At 31.0% G+C, this 8,554-nt stretch overlaps 1 protein-coding gene across 1 annotated transcript in view; it reads right to left on the minus strand.

Moving 5' to 3' along the window:
- Positions 1-237, minus strand: part of LOC107456595 (complex I assembly factor ACAD9, mitochondrial) — a 32,206-nt gene extending 31,969 nt beyond the window's left edge. Inside the window, exon 1 of the mRNA XM_087165915.1 lies at positions 213-237. The gene's annotated coding sequence lies outside the window, so the exon portion shown is untranslated. The remainder of the gene's footprint in view (positions 1-212) is intronic.
- Positions 238-8,554: the final 8,317 nt, after the last annotated feature.

Here is an 8,554-nt window from a genome sequence, read left to right on the forward strand (position 1 = left end):
CTTTCATGCAAAATATACTTATTTTTAAGCTGTTTGGAGCAAAAATGCAAGGGGGTTTCAGGGAACAGATGAATTGGATCAGTTTGAAAAACTATCACAGCATTGCTAATATTAGAGATTTTAGTTATACCATATTCTAGTATTAAATGAAGCTTTGTCTTAAGAATGTGAACTATATATTATTAAAGAAAAATCATTAAAAAAGCTGAGACCAATGTAATCCAAAATTGATGTAACAGCTTAACCCGGCGTTTTTAAAATATTGATTATTTATACATTTTTACAATATAATTGATTACATTCTAATTTTTTTAAAAATAATTTAGCAGAGTAAAAAGTATCAAACTTTAAAAAGTCAAGTACTTACTTAAATAATACTTAACTAATTATAAATAAATCTTTAAAACATTTTGCATGCCCTTCTAATTTCAAAATAAACAAATATAAAATCTCCTGGTTACGATTTTAGCTTTGATCTCACTGAGAGAGACTTCCACAGCCAAGGGATTTGGATTTTCGGGATCCGACCTGAGAGATTAATTCTGACTGACACGACGAATTCAAGGTGACGCCATTCTCTTTGCATCTGATTCGCTTTTGATCTTATGCTAATGCTATCGGAATGGTGGGCTATCGGATCCAGTTAGAACCACCCTTGAGCTTTCTAGAAAGCCAAAGCAAAAACATTTTTTCCGTAAAGTACTTCTTTTTGTTCTGAATGTAAACAAAAAATTGTTTTGAAGTGGTCTTTCCTTTGCTGTTGTTCATTTACGTCGCACTAGAGCTGCACAATGGGCTATTGGCGACGGTGTGGGAAACATCCCTGAGGCTGATCCGAAGACATGCCATCACAATTTTGATCCTCTGCAGAGGGGATGGCATCCCCGCTTCGGTAGTCCGACGACCTGCACGTGAAGTCGAGCACTTTACGGTAGAACAGTTTAACGAGGACCAATACCGCACACCCTCGGTTCCTACGCAGACTGATCCAAGTGGTCACCCACCCGCACAAAAATCAGTCCACTGCGGGACCTTTCCTTTTTTTTCAGTTATGCACAAAGCAAAGATTACTGAGTAATAAAACCAGTTGAAGCTGAAGCTCTTTCACTGCCGAGGGTCCCACAGTGGACTGATCGTTAAGACACGGTTCCCAGAAGATCACCGAAGTCAAGCATCACTGGCTGCGGTCAGTGAGTGGTAGGGTGACCACTTGGATCAGTCTGCGTAGGGACCGAGGGTGTGCGGTATTGGTCCTCGTTAAACTGTTCTACCGTAAAGTGCTCGACTTCGCGGCAGGTCATCGGGCTACCGAAGCGGGGGTGCCTTCCCCTTTGCTGAGGATCAAAATTGTGATGGCATGTCTTCGGATCCTCCTCAGGGATTCTTCCCAGACAGTCGCCAATAGCCCATTGTGCAGCTCTAGTGCGGCGTAACTGAACAAATCAAATCAAATCAAATTCACTGCTGAGGAGATCCCCTTATTTATGAGGCAAACATAAACATTCAAACCGAAACGGTTAAGAGACTCATTGGCGTTGTGTATTATAATCTTGTATTGTATTGTAATCGATATTGATATGTATTGTAATCGATTTTAAACTAACTTCCCGACTAGCTACAAACTTCAAATTTGGCACATAGTTCAGAATTGGATGACAATGCATGAAAATGAAGAGAAAAAAGACATACAAAGTAACATAAAATTAAAATTTAAAAAAAGTCATTTTAAAGTCAAGTCGAGATTGTCTTTTGTTGTCGATTCCATTATTTCAAATTAGTATTACATGTCAGGTGAAAAGATTTTTATTGTCGGAGTATTTTTATTGGCTGAAAAATCACGTGGTAGGATCCAGTTTTTCCTCATTCATTTCAAGATTGTTTTGGTTCTCATCAGCATAAAACTAATGAAAAAAGTCGTAAAGGTATTGTTTTTCTATTCGCGATCGCAACGAACTATAGGGGGCGTTGTTGTATGAGACTAATACCTGCGATTTCTATATGAACAGTCATTCAGTTACTCTAGAGACGTCGTTAATGTAGCACGTAGCATTGCAACGTTCCTTCTTTATTGAGGCTAATTAAATTTAAAAAAGAAAAATGCTTGATATTCTTTCTTATGCAAACGCAAACAAAATGGCATCTCTTTTTATTAGAGAAGGAATATCCAAAACACATCGGAAAAAATATTTGTACAATAACAGAAAAAAAATATGTATATTCTTATAAGAGTTAAAACCTAATGCCCGAGAAATAGTTTTACTAAATTTAATGATACAACATGAAAGGCCCATTTAAACTTTACATTCTATAGTTTTAAGAATCATATTACTTCAAAAATTAAAATGAACAAAAAGTATACATAAGCCTCATAATTTTATGAAATTTAATTTTGTAAACAAAGTTTTTTGACAACAATTTTTATCAAAAAATTTCAAGTTTCAATAAAAATCATTATTTAGAAACTAAGAAACGTAAAATAAAGAATGCTGACGAAACAAAAACAAAAAAAAAAAAAAATTCTTTTTTGTCGCCATTTTTAGTGCTACGAAAATTCGTCTTTGGGATTTGCCAAAAACAAAACAAGATGCAATTTTATTTTTTCAGGAGGGAAATATTTTACCGAAAAAACGAAAATGTACCAATTCCCACAACATAAAACTTTATCTTGGTAAACGTACGTTTTGGAAATGTTATTTCATTTGGAATCTTATTTATCAGAGTTCATATGGCGATATGATTGTTTTGAATCTATGCTAAACTCTATATCGACTCATTTTCCCATGAAATCCGATTGACTATTTTGATTTTAAATAAAGTGTTTTATTTTAAGGAACTGTCGCAAAAATTTTAAGTGTAGATTGGCTGCACTTAAAAACCGCCAAATCTGTAGCGGCGGTGGCGTTAATACGTAAGTACCGAATTTTTATTCCATACTTTTCTGAATCATATTACTTCAAACATTGGAATGTACAAGAAGTATACATAAACACATAATGTTATACCATTTAATTTTTCAAAAAAAGTATTTTGAGAACAATTTTTATCAAAAAATTATAAGCTAAAAAACGGAAAATAAAGAATTCTTAGGATAAAAAAACGATTTTAAGAATTCTTTACATTGAAATAAAAACTTTCATATTGTTTCTTTTTTTTATTATTCTTATAGTTCTTAATCAGGCGTAAAAAACCATTCTGTAGAGAACCATCATCAAATGAAAAAAAAAAAATATTTAGAAGCAAATTTTTTATTGTAAAAATCATTGCACTTACCTGATTTATATTTCCCGGAGAATTCCAAAATGATAAGTTCCTTGTTTGAAAACTTTATTCTCAAATAATAGATACATAGTTCATCCCTTCATTACTTTTAGATAACATACTACACAGCAAAATTTTATAATTGATATGAATTTGAATATGTAGCTAAAAACAGAATAGCTGAATTCTAGTTGAACTTATTCTTTCAAAACTAAAAAATACTTACCAAGAAAACGATTAAAATTAATTAAGAATCAGCACAAATGGCACTATTTCAAGTAACTTGGATAATTTTTTATTGTTGTTTTCCGAATTATATGGATACAGAAATATATACTATTCTATAACGAAGAAGAATATGCTATAACTATTACAATTCTGTATGTTCTGAATTCATATTTATTCACTGGAATGACGAAACAATGTTGACTTAACTTTAATTCGTAATGAATTGAAGACAGAAGAAATGCATTTTACCTATATACACACATCTGTAACAGTATCCGAAATCGGAAGTCATCAGTTGCAAGTTTGTAGATAATAGAAATTAAAAATTATTGAGGAATTTTTCTTCAAATGTTTGGCGTGCTCTGTTCCTGAAAGATTTACTAATATTCTGGAGATTTTTTTCAAGTTCTTCGTCCTTTTCATTAGGGAAATTTTGTTTCTTATTTGCTGCTAAAAAATGGCGTCTTATTCAGTCAATGATTTTGATGGAACTAAATGAAAACGTGATAAATTAATGTCTGATATTTACAGGCTTCCGCTAGACGGCGTACTCGAGCGTTGCGATCGCGAATTTCTAGCGCACAGAGTTGTTTGCAAATAGCATTTATACATAAAATTTTTTTTTTATTGGGTTTATTTTCTGCGCAACAGCAGGAAACGAAATATCAGTTGAATATTAATGAAATGTGGGTAAATATTTAAGTATCTTTCTTTTTGTTGAAAAAAATAAATAAATACGTAAATAAAATAGGCAATTATCTAAATGACATTATTCAGCCAACTCTTTGAGCTAATACATGCAATGCGCGTATGTGGTTCATGATATATGTGATCTGGACACATTTATTAATCTAGTTAAATAATTTTTGTTTAATTTCATTTGATAGGTAGTATTAATTTTTTACATAATTACAGACAAATGAAATGTAGAATTTAAAGGTAAAAGATCAAAACAAAGTGTACTAATGCAAGGTGATCATTGCTCTAATGCAATTTGGGCTCAAAAAAAGAAGGAAAGATCTGGGGTTGAGGAATCCGTGTTAACATACTACTGATGAGAATAATAAGACGAAATGACAGAAACATTCCCTAAGAATCAAAGATTATTTTTTGTTATTAAATTAATCCTATCCTACGTTAAGAAAAATGCTACTAATGTTTTTTTTTAAGAAAGTTAACTTTATTTTTTAGTAAATTTATTAAAATTTAGAGTTATTAAACGAAGGAATACAGATTTTTCCATTATCTGCGCGTTTACCTGAAGTATGCTATGTCCAGCTTTTACCTCATATTCACAGAAAAATATTCTCAAAGATACTTGTTATGCGTCATTTGAAATAATAAAATTTTTGGCAGCATCACGGAAGTATTTTTCATTAATGAAATTTGTCATAGTAGTTAAACGAGTTATCTAATATCGAACGATACTAATAATACATTATGCTTAAAAACTTTTTTTCAAATATACTTCTTAAGACATGACTTTAAAACCGAAATTCTTAATATTTTTTGAAGAAAATTCAAAAATGTAATTTTAGATTTAATTAAAAAATGTCGTTTATTGCAGATTCTCTCATAAGGAAATATTTTTTGATTTGTTTCATCAGGTAAACTTAAGGCACATCGTAAAAGGCATTTTAGAGCAAGGTTCGCATCTAAAACTATGTGTCTTGTTTATTTTGTTTATAGTTACGCTTTTGTAACATTTTTATGAGACTAAATATGTTAAAATCAACGGTAATTGAACTAAATAGCAAAAGTTATTTCTTTGAGAGTAAAATTAACGGTTAATTTGTTAGAGATGAATTTTGACTATAATGAGTTGCCTGATCAATGGCAGCTATGTTTTATTAATCTTTATTTTGTTTAATTGAGCTTCTTAAAAAATGTGTTTCGCTTAATTTAACTTGAAGTCCTCGGAAAGAGCAACAAATAATAATAAATAAAAATAAATAATTATTTTAATTTCATTAAATGCTTTGGTATATGTTTGTGCTTGCTGATTAATATCGATTTATTGATTATTTACTTTTCTATTTTCTACCCAGTGCGCTGAATTGGTATTCAAATAGTAAATAAAAATTTTAAACTAGAGTGTTTTTCCGGATAATGCATAATGCAGACTTAACTGTGCAATGTTAAGGTGTGATTCAAAATGGGAATCAATAGAATAAGCTGTAAATATAATTATTAGATTAATATCAATTAGAAATTGAGTTGTGGTGAGTCGTAAGTTTGTAATTTATTTCAGTTGAAGAAATATATTTGTCCCGAAAAACTGCCTTGAGAGCTAGGCTTGTTAGTCTAACATAGCTGAATATTTTTAAAAAATCTTTTTTATTTTATTAAAATACTATTTTTTCAATTATAGTAGCATAATAAAAAATAAAAAAATAAAAACACAGTTCAGTGAGTCAAATTTTTGTTATATAGGCAGAAACCGCAGAATAGTTATGATAACAACATTTTGACAAATAAATTTTATTTATTTATTTACAAATTCTGCTTTTACTTTTACTTTTTTGACTAACTGATTCTTTCTCCTTTTCCAAAACATTTTTTTTTATTAAATAGCATTATTTAAAAAAAATTTCATCAATTTTATTTCTTAACTTTCGAACCTTTCATATTTTTGTATTCTATGTTTGATTACAATATAATATCTGAAATACTGAAAATTTATTCTATGATTATAAAATGAATTGTATCATAGAATCGACTAAAACTATACAAATTGATATTAATTAATAATTAGGTAAGCCCTCAACGTTGTTTTGATTGTGGATGAAAAATAAACATTTGAAGAAAAGGTACAGAAAAAAACAACATATAAGTAACTATATGAATTTAACAGCCTATTCAATTGGTCAGTTAATCCATAAGTTTAAGTAATGAAATATTTATTCAAAAGAAATTATATACATATTTAGAAAAAAAATTTGATACATAAGGATTCTACTGTTTTTATACATAAGGATTCTGCTGTTTTAATACATAAGGATGGTTCTTAACAGCTCCACTACCATGGGTGGATCGTGAATTTGTGGGGCCCTGGGCTGAAACTACTTTGGGGCCCTAATAGCCATTTTGTCAAAAAAACTGTTTTCTATATTGATGTAGATAAGTATATAGAAAAAAATAGGACAATAAAATAATTTTTATTTTTATTTGTCTACACAAACAGCAACTGTACAACATTATTGCAAAAGAAATTGACAGGTTATGTGTAGTTATGTTATATAAATTATAAAGCAACCTTTCTGCATTTTTGTGCTGCAAATTTCCTTATTTGCTCATCACATTGTAAGTCCTTCGTTAAATCACAATTTATGGAAAGAACTGATAAATGATTTAGTCGATGGTTCGACATTGTTGTCCTATATTTGTTTTCTATATATGACATCCTGGAGAAAGAGCGCTCAGCTTCACAGCTAGTGATTGGCAAAGTTAAAAAAATCCTTAAGATAGTGTAGTAATTTGGGAAAACGTCAACAAATTTCTTTTCATAAATTAGCATAAAAATTTCACTGCAAGAGGTGTAAAACTGTAGCTCAGACTGAAGTAAATACGATTTTAACTGAATGCACGCATTCACTAAATGCTTGTCTACGTCATCTGGATAATAATCAACAATATTACGTACACTTTCCAGATCTATGTTCTCCATATTTTTGTCTTGCAAATCCATTAAAAACTGGAATTTTTTGCTATACATCTCATAGACTTGGCTCCTTTTGTTTAAATCCATAATCAGCTTATCCAACGCAACGTTTAGCGTGTCTCTTTTAAATTCTTCTGCGCCGTATACTGAGAATTTACCCGTAGACTTATCTGAAAATTTTGGAGTAATGCGTCCCTTGTTTATGTCATTGTAGTCTATTCCCACACTAGTACTTAATTTTTTAGCCTTCTTTTCGTAGTCCTTTAGCTTCTGATCTGATTGGTGCCTTATGTTGTTCACGAAGTCTTTTAATGATAGAATTAACTTGTTGCCTTCACGTGTCAACCACACTAACATTGATTTCTTATGTTCATTATAATTTTCATGATTTTCTAAACAGGCTCCTATGTGTTTCCAATCAAAAAATCCGGTTGTGTATTGAGAAAGGATTTTAGAAAAAAGTTTGCAAGTCAAACAATAAACAGTACCAATCCTGGTTGAATAGCATAACCAAAATCTTTCCAGTGATTGACCATTTTTCATTTTCTTAATGAAATACCTATTTGAAAATATTCTGTTTTGTTCTTTGTATTTCTTTATTGAAGCTGAATATATATTTTTTGGATTTTTATTCTAAAAGTCAGTCATTTCATGTGAGAGTATGTCATTAATAAAATCATTATTTAGCAATTCTGGCCACAAGCCCACGTCAACATATTTCTCAAACTCAAACCCTATATTCTCTAAATTTCTTTCCGCCTCGGTATTACCGTCCTCTTGCTGAACACCAATATAGTTTTCAGTGGGATCAGAGGGTTTCTGGTAGTCAAGACAGTTATTAATAAACTAAATAAGTTTGTCATTGATGACGAGAACAGAAATGCAGGAAAGAACACAAAATTACGTCGGGCGTTAAGCGGCGCTGCGGAAGTCCCCCGTAATAGACGCGAAAAAATACACTGACCAAAAACAAGCGACGGGTAATTCCCCGTTCCGTTCGATAGACGCGCACATGCATGGGTTGATTGATCTCAGGGTTGCCAACCTTATAATATTATTATTTTTTTAATATTAGATATTTTTTTAATTCAAAATATCACCTATTGTTTTCAGTGGGGACTGGGGCCCTTTGTTTCCACGGGGCCCTAGGCTGCAGCCCAAAAAGCCGTTATGTAGATCCGCCCCTGTTCACTACGCATTTTTTTAAAATAGAAGAATAACACTGGGGACCAAATTATTTGTTGCATTTATACCAGTGCTTGATTTTACCGAATTTGGATAAGGGATTTAAAATCTGAGTTATGTTAGAAAAGTTACAGATTTTTTTCTTTTTCCTGAATTGGTATTTTCGGTATAGTTTATTTATTCTCTCTCTCTCCCTCTTCATATATATATATATATATATAT

Source organism: Parasteatoda tepidariorum, chromosome 1, assembly GCF_982258835.1.
Source record: "Parasteatoda tepidariorum strain Cologne lab strain chromosome 1, Ptep-v5.0, whole genome shotgun sequence".
Taxonomy (NCBI): domain Eukaryota; kingdom Metazoa; phylum Arthropoda; class Arachnida; order Araneae; family Theridiidae; genus Parasteatoda; species Parasteatoda tepidariorum.